The 12,781-nt window shown below is 41.1% G+C and overlaps 2 non-coding genes across 2 annotated transcripts; both read left to right on the top strand.

Moving 5' to 3' along the window:
• The first annotated feature begins 805 nt into the window (after positions 1-805).
• Positions 806-912, top strand: LOC112089354. Its single transcript, XR_002900991.1, has one exon. It is a non-coding gene; the product is annotated as a small nucleolar RNA R71 (small nucleolar RNA).
• A 9,911-nt stretch (positions 913-10,823) lies between these two features.
• LOC112089610 lies at positions 10,824-10,931 on the top strand. The gene has a single exon (XR_002901240.1). It is a non-coding gene; the product is annotated as a small nucleolar RNA R71 (small nucleolar RNA).
• Positions 10,932-12,781: the final 1,850 nt, after the last annotated feature.

Below are 12,781 nucleotides of genomic sequence, written 5' to 3'. Positions count from 1 at the left end.
AGAGGCTTGATTCTGCCTAAGCTCTCTGATATCTTGCTGCATTGTCGTGTGCTGGCTCTCAACTCTCTGCTGACCCTGTAACAGTTGCTGTAATATCCCACAGACGTCGTTTCCCATCTGATTCTGACCCGTTCCCTGATGCTGTCGCTGATTACCCATCGGCTGCGGATTGAACCCTGGTGGAAACTTGTGATGTTGCGGTTGGCTGGTGAAGTTGTTACCCTGAGCCGCTTGATTCTGATGAGTGTAGCCGTGCTGTTGCCCACTGAACTGTTGTTTGGGCTGGAAGGTATTCTGAAAAGGAGCTTTTGGAGCATAGCTTTGTTGTTGTTGCTGAGCAGGGTACACTTGGTCTTGAGGATTAGCTACATTCGGGTTTCTGTATGAGAGGTTTGGGTTACTGTTGTAGTTGTTAAACCGCTGATACCTCTGCTGATTCCCTATGTAGTTCAGCTCCTCTTGAGTTAGACCATCTTCATTAACATTGTCAAAACTTGGCTCTTGCTTATCAAACTCGCCTACAAAGTGTATTGGCTTTTGTGTCACCATCAGAACCTTGTCAAGCTTGCTCTGAAGCTCTCTTATATCCTTTTTCATACGCTGTTCTTCATTGGAGCCCTCTGTACGGTTTACTCTATCAAAGTCGTCGCCATAAGTATCATTAGACATGGCTAGGTTTTCGACTAGTTCCATTGCCGCATTGATCTCCTTCCCAAGAAAATTTCCATTTGAAGCTGTATCGAGTTGGTTTCTGATCTTGGGGAGTGCACCTCGGTATAAAGTACTCAAGAGGGACGCCTCTGAGAAGCCGTGGTGGGGGCATTGGTTAGTGTAGCTTCTAAACCGTTCCCAAGCTTCGCTAAAGCTCTCGTTATTGTGCTGCGTGAAGCTTGAGATCTGGTTTCTGAGCTTAGCCGTGCGTGATGTGGAAAAGAACTTTGATAAGAACGCCAGTTTACACTGCTCCCAGGTTTGTATAGAACCCCTCGGGAGGTTCTTTTCCCACTGGTGAGCTTTATCACCGAGGCTGAATGGGAACAAGCGTAGCTTGAAGCTATCTTCCGAGACACCATTGATCTTAATTAGGTCGCAAACCCGATCAAACTGATCTAGATGCTCAAGAGGGTCTTCTCCGGCTAGACCGTGGAACTTTGAGTTCTGCACCATGTTGAGGAGGGAAGCTTTAACTTCAAAGTTGTTATTTTGAACCGGTGGAGCTTGAATCCCAGCTCGGTATTGGTGCGCATTAGCTCGGTCGTTCTCTCCAACAAAGACCGGATGAGGTTGTCTCTGAGCTTGTGGCGGTGGCGGATGAACGTGGTGGGCTTGTTGCTCGTTTCTATTAGCTTGTTGTTGGTTTTGCTGAGCAAGCCTTTCGTTCCTCTGAGCCTGTTGTTGGTTAACATAAGCTTGTTGTTCATTCCTGCCTGCCTGCGCCTGATTAGCATGAGCCTGGTGTTCGGCTTCTTGAGCCTGTTGCTCGATTCTTTGCTGTTCTGCCATTCCAATTCGTTCAAAATGCCGTTCCCTCTCGCGAGCTCGCCTCTCAATCCGGTTGATGTTGTCGTCGTACGGTAAAGGCGGTTCGGTGCTCCGAGACCTGGTTTTCATGCACCTGAAAGCAACACTTGAACTTGCAAAGAAGTTAGTAAAACAAAGAAAGTTAAAATCTTGAGCTCAAGAACAAACAAAAGACTAATGCTCCGACAAGTTGGCAACGGCGCCAATTGATAGATAAGACTTTTTAGGTCTCAGGGCTATCAATCCCCTTGTCAAAGTAGTACTAAGAGGTGTCAATCCAGACTTGTCAACGAGACACTAGTCTATGTTGTTTGTTTATTTAAGTCAAGATAAAAAGAGTGAAGGTTTTGCTAAGCTAAATAACAACGATTAAACATGTAAGTAAAGTAAATGATGAGAATCAAACAAGGCAAAGATGCAAATGATAACTAAGCGATTCAGATGATGATAATATGTAATAAAGCAAGAGACTTTAGACGAGATACTTGACTCGGGTGCTTCCAAGTTCATCTAGTGGGTTAATGAATCAAAACATCAAGCGGTTTCATTTAACTTTGAACTCAAGGCATGTTAATCTTCTCATGAAAGTATTAAGCATCTAAATTGATCCTCCTTCATACCAAAAATGTCTTTTGAGAAGCGTCGAATCAATCAGCAATAAGATTCAGTTCAAAAATGTCATTTAAGAGAACAAGCTATCACTCTCGCGATGAAAGACTCTTAAACCCATAACCGAGTGGTTCAGACATTTCTACAAACACTTTTGATGCGATATATGTCTCAGATCTGAACCTCAAGTGATGTGCTTGGATCCAGCCTAGAGATCTCGTCAGTTAAAGAATGAAACATGCAAGACTAGACAACTAAACCCACTAATCTACCTTGAAAGCACCCTAATCTACTCGTCTAAAGCCGCTTAAACGACTACTCACTAATCATAACGAGCTCACTAAGTCTTTTGCAAGACGTGTAGTTGGTCATGATGAGGAGTTTAATGTTAGATGATCAAAGAAATAAAGAAGGAACAAGATTTCTCATGCAAAAGCGAGATATCGGATTAGAATGATCAAGTTTTACCAAAGAGGCAAGTTCTTAAAGCTAAAAACAGATAAGAGATAAGATGATTAGGTTTTTAGTCTCAAAATGTATATATAGCAAAGGTAAAGTGTTGCGGGTCAGCCCGGAACAAACCGGGTACTGAACCGCGTTCTTGGGTTGATGGGCGAGTGCCACGGTGTGTCGGAGAGTGAAGCCGAGGTCTTCATGTCGAGGAGTGCACGTGAGTCCAGATCCAAATGAAGATCTCGTGAAGAACACGTCAAAAACATGCATGAACCCTAGTCTTCGATCCATCTTCATGTGTGTGTTCTTGGGCAGCTTTGTTCTTGATTCTGGGTTCGTGACAATGGACCTCGGCATGAAATGCCGAGGCGCTTGGTAGTCGAGGGGTTTGAGCGAACAGGGGCCGGCATGCACGCCGAGGTCATTGCGCCGAGGTGCACGTTCAACACTTAGTCGTTTCCAGCTTCATTTTTTACGTGTGCATGCCTTGATTCCAACGTGCCGAGGCGTCAGCACGAGGCCTAGTTCAGAATACTCCCAAAATATGAGCCTTGACTTGGCCGATGTCGAGGTAACGATGTCGAGCCCTGAGAAAACACTTAGCGCGTACCGCAACATATTTGGGTTCGTATCGACCATGTCACCTCCCGGAAACAGTAACTTTCAACCCACGACTCCAAATGCTCTGAGACCAGTTCCATAGTCAAGATGACTCAATAAGCTCGAACTTTGGTGAAGAAACCGTCGGAGCTTGGGAAGTGGAAGGCTTCCTGGATTTCACATCTTTGAACCGCATTGGAATCACCGGAAAATAAGCAGTTTGGACCGATGTGAACTCCGGAGACTTTATCTTTCAAACCACTCGTCCGAATTTAGCGATCCCAACCGTTCTGAAAAGGTCTTTCAAAGATCTCAAACTTTGATGAAGACCGGGCAAGCTGGTTCGGTCCGGAAAGGTTCCGTCCGCCGTGATCTTTGTACTCCACCGTTCGGTTCTCGGATGCGCGTAATGTTGGTGCATCTTCCGGAAGCTATATCTTTCTCCCCACTGGTCGGAATTGGATGATTCCAACTGTTCTGGGATCTTTGTTTGATTATCTCCAACTTTGCTGAAGACCCCGCCAACTGGTTCGGACCGGAAGGTTCCCCGGATTGCTGATCTTTGAAACGCGCGGACAAGGACAAATTTTGGTCGAGAAAAGCTTCCCGCGGTAAGGAAAATGGCCGAGGCCTGTGTAACGCGGTAAGCTTTTTTTTTTGGTCGTAAAAATTCCTTCGCCTTGGCCAAAAACTCAACCCGCGGTATTTACACCTGATCTTCGACCCAGGCTGACTTTGGTCGATCGGTACGGACTTTGGTCGGTGCTGAGCGATCGGTAAGCTTTTTGGTCGAGGTTGAACGATCGGTAAGGATTTTGGCCGAGGTTTCTGTCCGTCCGGTACGCGATTTGGCCGAGAAATTCCTCCAAGCGGTTTTCACCATTTTTGACCTTTTTCTTCACCGTCTTCTTCTCTGCTCCTCTTCTTAGGCTCCAAATGACTCCCAAAGCACCTGATAAGGACTTCAAAACATGCAAAACTCTTTGGGACCTAATGCAAGCCCTAAATCCTATTTTCATGCCTGAAGACTCAATTTACATGGGGAAAACACATAATGAGGACTCTAAAATGCACTCTAAATGATGTAAAATATAGACATATCACTAAACCATAACTTATCGTAAAACATCTATTTGGATCTAGTCTAGAAAATTCTCACCAAAATACAAGTAAACTAGTCCGTTAATCCGTCATGCGAAAATCTACACACTGGGATCTAACTTCCAGTCAACTATCTCTCTACATTCATTAAGTGTAGTAGTGAATTCTCATCAAAGACATTATTCAGGGTAGACGGTGTTTGGTATTAAAAGCTATTTAAGTGCTGGAGCTTAAGTGTTTCAGATTACCTGAAGATTTTGGAGGATGCAAGATATTATGCAAAACCGCAAGAGAGAGAAGGACCTGTCAATGTCCGCAGATTTTCAGTCACTTCTTCTTTGCAAAATGTTGTTGCATAATCTTCCTCCTTTGTTGTAACAGCTGTTCCCCCAGACTTAGATCTTTTCGAGGAATCATAAAGATAATCTCCAAAACTCTAAATAAAAAGACTCTAGCTTTCCTTAAGGATAAAATTCAATCCTCCTAGACTCTCTAAGGTTTTAAATTTCCTTTCCTTTCTTATTTTTTATTTTTTTATTTTTTTATTTTTTAATTTGTTTCGAAAGGGGAAACAACTTTTTATAGAGAGAGAGTCTAAGGGACAAAATTGCACCAAGGTTTTAATTTTTTTCCAAGGCAAACTGAGTTTTCTCGTTTTGTTGAATCATTCCAATGAAATCGCTGGTCTCCGTCTTCAGTGACGGAAAACCGCATTGATCATGTTTCTCTCCGACGTTTTTGCACATATCTGCATATAGGACAATGAAAAACAAGAATGCATGTGGTTTGAAAGAGGTTAGGTGTGGTGGGGAACTAGCTAAAGATAAACTAGCCATTCAGGATCAACAAAGGGTGGCAAAAATATAAAGGAGTCCTGAATGTATGATTCGTTTCCCTTATTTAATGCTTTAATGAGAAAATTAAGTCAAAATTAATTCCAGATAAAATGAGCTAGTATATCCTGTTAGAAAGAATCTCCATGAATAGAAGTCCTCTGATGGGAGTTCGTAATGCAAGTATTCTAGCTACCGCCTAGTCTAGGCCTAAATCACAAAAAGAGCAAAAAAGAGGAAATAACGTAGAAGCACACTAGTCTAAATCATCATAGTATTGTTTATTGTGTTCCTGGTTTAAAAACTTTTTGAAAAACATTTTGAAAACGATTTTTGAAAAATTTTATGAAAAAGTTGAAGGAAAAATATTTTATGTAAAAGTTTTTGAAAAATTTCATTTGTCCAAAACAAACTCAAAACAAATCAAATTTCATTAGTAATGGGTGAGCATCCCCCCCCCCCCAGACTTATTTCACACTGTCCCCAGTGTGATAAATTTTGGAAAGAATGGTAAAGAAAATAGAACAGTTGAAATGTTTAAGAGTGTTTATCATGCTGGAGAGTGCTGCTCGTCTTTTGAGTTTGTTCTTCCTTATTAAAAATCTGAAATTAAATGAAACAGAAACAAAGCAATAGAAATAGAAAATAAATGTCAAAGGGAAATAAATAAAATACCAAGTAGGTTGCCTCCTACTATGCATTTGTTTCAAGTCGTTAGCTTGACATTGTTGCTCGATTAAACTTAACCGGGGTCGTGACACTCCTTGATCTCTTCCTTCGCCGAGGATGGATCAATTAAAAACATCACTTCTCTCTCGTCTTCTCTTTCTTCAGCCAGATATGGCTTTACACGCTTTCCAGTCACCGTAAATGAGTTTCCAGTTTTGTCCCACAGGACGATGGCTCCGTATGGCTTGACTTCCTTTATCGTGAAGGGTCCTGACCATCTTGAACGTAATTTTCCTGGAAAAAGCTTAAGACGAGAATTGAAAAGAAGAATTTTATCATTAGGAGCAAAAGTTCTATGAATAATCTTCTTATCATGATATGCTTTAGTTTTCTCCTTGCAGATCTTTGTGTTTTGGTAAGCATTGTGTCGGATTTCTTCTAACTCGTGAAGTTGAAGTAGTCTTCTTTCTCCAGCTGTTTTCAAGTTCATATTCATCTCCTTGATAGCCCATTGCGCTTTATACTCAAGTTCTACTGGAAGGTGACATGCTTTTCCATAAACTAGTTTTAATGGTGTTGTTCCTAATGGTGTTTTGAATGCTGTTCGATATGCCCACAATGCATTGTCAAGCTTTGTAGACCAATCCTTGCGATGAACTGCAGTTGTTTTCTGCAAAATCAACTTGATTTCTCTATTTGAGATTTCTACTTGACTGCTGGTTTGGGATGGTATGGAGAAGCAACTTTATGCGTAACTCCATTCTTTCTAAGAAGATTCTCGAAAACTCTGTTGATGAAGTGCGATCCTCCATTGCTTATCACAATTCTAGGAACTCCAAAACACGGGAATATAACAGATTTAAACAGCTTCATGATGACTTTCGCATCTTTGGTGGGGCTAGTGACTGCTTCAACCCACTTAGAGATGTAGTCTACTGCTACTAAGATGTACTTATTTCCAAAAGAAGCAGGAAATGGTCCCATAAAATCTATTCCCCACACATCGAAAATTGGACTTCGAGAATAAAATTTTGAGGCATCTCATTCCTTTTACTTATGTTATCCATCTTTTGGCATTTATTGCATCGCGATATATAAGCTTGAGTATCTTTGAATAAGGTAGGCTACCAAAAACCTGCTTGTAAGATCTTTGAAGCAGTTTTGAAAGTTGCGAAATGTCCTGCATAAGACGAGCTATGGCATCCAAATAAAATTCCTTCCATCTCTTCTTCAGCCACGCATCTTTGGAATAACCCATCAGCACATCTCTTATAGAGATAGGGTTCATCACAAAATAATGTCTTACGTCCTTCATAAATTTTTTCTTCCTATACTCAAAGAATTGTGGTGGTTCTACATCAGCTGCTAGGTAGTTCGCTATGTGCCTAAACCATGGGGGTGTTGAAAGCATATGATCTTCGCATGAGTTGCCTTGGCGGTGCTGTATTGGAATTGGTGGGAGTAGTATCTATTGCATCGATGTTTTCTTCTGGCAAACTATCATTTAAAGGCAATCTTTCTTCAACTTGAATTCGTGAAAGATGGTCTCCAACCCCATTACCTGCACCTTTTCGATCTCGAATTTCGATGTCGAATTCTTGCAGTAGGAGGATCCATCTTATCAACCTCGGTTTAGCGTCTTTCTTAGACATTAAATACTTGATTGCAGCATGATCAGTATGAACTATAACCTTAGATCCTATGAGAAAATAACAGAATTTCTCAAATGCAAATACGACAGCTAGAAGTTCTTTCTCTGTTGTTGCATAATTGCATTGAACTTCGTCAAGAGTTCTGCTTGCGTAGTAGATCACGTGCAGTTTCTTATCTTTTCGTTGACCAAGCACTGCTCCGACTGCCTAGTCACTTGCATCGCACATGATTTCGAATGAGAGTTCCCAATCAGGTGCTTGCACGACAGGAGCGGAAACAATGACTTCTTTGATCTTATGAAACGCGGCTAAGCACTCATCATCAAACTCGAAGTTCGTTTCTTTGCAAAGCAAATGCGTAAGAGGTCTAGCTATTTGAGAAAATATATTATGAATCGCCTAAAGAATCCTGTGTGTCCTATGAAATTACGGATGCCTTTTACGTTTGTAGGGGGTTGTAGGCTTGTCATGACTTCGATTTTAGCTTTGTCAACTGCAATTCCTTTTCCTGAAATCCTGTGCCCAAGCACGATTCCGTCTCGTACCATGAAGTGACATTTTTCCCAATTTAATACTAAGTGCTTATCGTTACATCTTTGCAGAGCTTTACCAAGGTTGCCTAGGCATTTTTCAAAAGAAGATCCATAGACCGAGAAATCGTCCATGAATACTTCACATGAAATCTTCAATAAAGTCTATGAAGATTGACATCATGCACCGCTGGAAGGTAGCAGGTGCATTACACAATCCAAAAGACATACGTCGGTAAGCGCACATGCCATATGGACAAGTGAATGTCGTTTTTTCTTGATCCTCCGGTCGAATAGGAATTTGGAAAAAATCCGGAGTAGCCATCGAGGAAGCAATAGTAGGGGTGATTAGCTAACCTTTCTAGCATTTGATCTATGAAGGGAAGTGGAAAATGATCTTTCCTAGTTGCGGCATTCAGTTTTCGGTAATCGATGCACATACGATGTCCAGTGACTGCTCTTGTAGCGATCATTTCGTCTTTATCGTTTTTAATGACAGTGACTCATCCTTTATTTGGAACAGCATGACCTGGGCTAACCCAAGTGCTATCTGAGATAGAAAAGATTATTCCAGCTTCTAAAAGCTTCATAATCTCCTTCTTGAAAACATCCATGAGCTTAGGGTTCAGTCTCCTTTGACTTTTGATTGAGTTTTTAGCATTATCCTCTAGATTAATCTTGTGCATACAGAGATCTGGAGAAATTCCAGGTATGTCATCAAGTGAATATCCTAAGGCTTTTCTATGCTTTCTCAGCTCAGTCAACAGCGTTGTGGTTTCTTCTTCCGTCAAACCAGAGTTTATAATGATATGAAAAGTAGAATTTGGTCCAACCAAAGCGTACTTAAGTCCGACGGGAAGAGGTTTAAGCTCGACTTTAGGGGCTTTAAGCTCGCTCCAAGGATCCTTAATTGCTGCAGCAGTGTCTTTAGGAGGTGTAGGAATGTTTGTTTGGTGCTTAAGATATAGATAGTTTAGAGGTTTCCTATAAGCTTTGGACGTATCAAGCATACACGTGCATTCACTAGAAATTTCTTGAAGGAAATTGCGTTCGTCTTTTGCGGGTGAAAGCGTGACACTTAAAGGGTCTAGAAGCAGATCTTCATAGACTTCCTCAGTAATTCCGTCTAACTCATCAATCCAACAAATTTTGCCATCCAAAGTTGGTTTATCGAAACTTTTTTTCATGTCAAATTGCATAACTAGACTGGCTAGATGAAGGTCGATTTTTCCTACTGGGACATTGATTATGGCTCCAGCTGTATATAAGAATGGTTTTCCATGAATAAGGGGATCCTTAGGTTCTCTTTCTAGCTCTAGAACTACGAAATCGGTTGGTATGGAACATTTTTCGATTTCGACTGGAACATCTATTAAGATACGTACGGGTTGTCCAACAGAACGATCAGCTAATACTAAGGAAATTTTAGTGGGCTGGAAAGTGTGGTGTCCTAAACGTTTTCCTACTGAAAGAGGCATCATGTTTATGCTAGATCCTAAATCACAGAGAGCACGCTCAAAAGCTAATCATTGATGGTGCATGAAAGTACGAAGCTTCTAGGATCGTTTTTCTTTTCAGGGATTCGGCTTTGCAAGATAGAACTACATTCATGGGTTATCATCATAACGCTTTCTTCAAGAGTTAAAGAATTTGTTAGAATACCCTTCATGTATTTTCTTAAAGAGTGAATCATAGCACAAGCTTCTACGAAAGGTAATCTCACATTTAATTGATCGATCAACTCTTTCAGCTTGGATTTTTCTTTCTCCTTCTTCGGGGCTCTTAAGGCTCTAGGATATGGAGGTTTGGGTTTATAGACACGAGTTGGTGGAGGGGGAATTGGGTATTCTCCGAGAATTTCCCAGGATGTATCTTCTCTTACTTCTTCTCCATCATTCTCTCCTACCACTTCTTTTTCAACATCTTCAACCGTGAGTCTTTCTCTTTCTTTTTCCTTTTCATTACCCTTTTCCTCGTCTTCGAGATCTATAGGAAATTCAGGCTCTTTGTAAGCTAATCCACTCCTAAGTGTGATAGCTTTCACATGATCGGAGGAATCTGCTTCACTTGAGCTCTCGAAAGAATATTCACTTGGCTCCTCCTCTGAATTATCTATGTTTTTAGAATTAGTTTTGATCATCAGGCTAAGGAGGGTGGTCAATCTTTCATTGAAATCTTCTTTCATCGTTTTTATTTCAGATCTAAGATCACTAATTTCTTCAGACCTAGATTTTTCAAGCTCTAGAATTATTTTGTTTAGATTTTCAGCTTCAGAAGAGGGAAAACTTGGGATAGGGATTGGAATTAGCTTGAATAGCCCATATAGGTTCAGAAGGTGGTTTCCAGACAAGTCGGAAAACGGTTTCCCGCGGTCGTATGCCTCGCGATTGCGGTGAAACAGGTCTTGGCCGTGGTCAGGGACGTCACAACCGTGGCGGAAGTGTGTTTTCCGGCGGTCCGAATGAATGGACCCACAGGGATCAGGAACGAAGGGAAAATCTTGAATTTGATAGACTTCTGCAGTGTTCATCATCTCTTGATCATAAGAATCCATTGGGTTGTCCCAACCATCAAAGTTACACGTATTGTGTGCCTTGTTTGGTTGTTCCAATCCAAGTTGACTCATTATGCGATGGAGACACTTCATAACTTCCGAAATCTCTTCTTTCTTCTCAAGAAGTGCAGAATTGCCAAAGGTTGCTTGATTACGGATGTTGTTTGCAAAATTGTTGATGAAAACACGAGCATCTTCTACAGATCTAGTTGAGAAGACTCCATTACTTGCTGTGTCGAAAGAGTGTTGTAACTCTGGAGTTATGCCTCTATAGAAGATACCCATCAGGTATTCGTCGGTATATCCGTGATGTGGAGAATCTCTTTGGTATTCCCTAAATCTCTCACAAGTATCTAAAAGATCTTCATCTTCTTTTTGTTTAAAAGTTCTAATCTTGTTCCTTAAGAGATTTGAATGATTTCTAGTGTAAAAACGATTTAGAAAAGCCTTTCTACACGCTGCCCACATTTTTAGTGAAGCAGGTTCTAAAGATTTTAGCCATTTGCTGGCATTGTCTCTCAGAGAGAATGGGAAAAGACTACACTTGTGGTAATCCCCATTTGCTGTAATGGTTGCAGATAATTCTTCGAACGTCTTGATATGGTCCATTGGGTGTTCGGATGAATAATTATGGTACTGATTTTGTTGAACTAAATGGATATAGGGTACCTTAATTTCGGTTTTGCCATCCTCTGGTAAGGCTGGTTGAATAGCTCTTCGATATCCCATGAGTTTCTCGAGTGAATTGAAACTTCCAATCAGTTCATCATCGTCTTCATGTCTTACCGATCCGACTAGCTCATTGTCATCATAGATCGGTTCTTCAAACTCATCATCAGTCAGGTCATCATCGCTTGGATCACCATCCACACGATATGGTGGATCACCAAGAGTCCCGGGAAAATGTTCCCGGTCTCCCATCGCAGAGAAACCTGAAAATTTCAAAAGAAAAAGTAAAAGTGAACAAGTGTTCTAATGGATTTAAGCTGGGATTCGCAACGAAACCAATCAAAGTCCCCGGCAACGGCGCCAAAAACTTGATGCAATTGTAAACGGGGTTGGTCGATTTTACTAAGATTCAGGTTTAAAATTTATAACCCCTAAACGTCTGCAAGTGCACAGATGTGCGCTGTAGTACTTAGGGTATCGATCCACAGAGACTTAGTTGTTTCAGTAAGAAGTCACGGCAATGCTTTAATCAGACTAGAACTAAAGAGGTTTGGGTTTTGGTTGTCATTAAATCTAAACTAGAAAGCAATTAAAAACAATTAAAAAACGAAAGCAAATGAAAGCAAGTAATAAGCGATTAAACAAAAGCGAATGAAAGCAGGTAATAAGCAAAAGAAAGCAAATAAAATCGAAGGTTGTAAGCAACGAAAACGGACGCTGGGCTCAAGGGGTTTCGCAGGGATTCATGGACTAGGCTATGTCGATTTTAAACAAGTGATAAAGGTAATCAGCTAAGTATGTTCTAGAACTTGAGGAACGGAAGTATGAATAGCCTACTTTCGCAGCACTAAACAACTATCTCTCGCAACCCTGATCAGTAGGTTTCCACTCTGATCCTGGAAGGGAGAAGATGCGAGAGCAGAACAAGACTCATCAACATTCACAACTCAACTACATGTAGGTTTCCACTCCTATAGAATAATTGCTCGTTTCACCCTAGTTCAGAAAATCAATGAAAACTTTCGCAACATATCATATCAGATCGGCTTCTAAGTGGCCAGCAATGAATCACGAAGTAAAATCAAAGGCAAAAGAAGAACATCTAGAAGATTATAAATCCTAACTCTATCGATTCATAAGCAAAGACACACGAAATTCCCTTTAAAAATCCCTTTAAACCCAACTGGGGAACTACTCAAAATATATTGTAAACAATCATCACAGAGTATTGAAAATTGCAGAAAATTAAAGAAAACAGGGAAGAAGAACGAAGAACGGAAGCGACGGTGGAGGAGCGATGATGCACTCCTGCGGCGGCTCCTTCTCCTTGAAATGGCGGCCTCCTCTCTAGGGTTCCACACAAAATCTCCCTCTCTCTCTAGGTTTTTCTATATTTTGGTCTCCATTGGTCTCTCTCTTTAGAATGACCTAAAGAGGGTATTTATAGCTTATGGAGTTGTCCTGGACACTTAGGGCTTCAAAAATAACGAAAGGAATTGATCTGGGCATTAATTAAGTCGTCTTGAAAGTGAACGTTTTCTGGCCGCGGTCGTGATGGTCCTACCCGCGGGGAAATAGGTGTTGGCCGAG

Source organism: Eutrema salsugineum, unplaced genomic scaffold (genome assembly GCF_000478725.1).
Source record: "Eutrema salsugineum unplaced genomic scaffold, Eutsalg1_0 scaffold_12, whole genome shotgun sequence".
In the NCBI taxonomy this organism is placed as follows: domain Eukaryota; kingdom Viridiplantae; phylum Streptophyta; class Magnoliopsida; order Brassicales; family Brassicaceae; genus Eutrema; species Eutrema salsugineum.
Note: the sequence above shows the minus strand (reverse complement) of the source record. Positions and strands in the feature narration are given on the sequence as shown.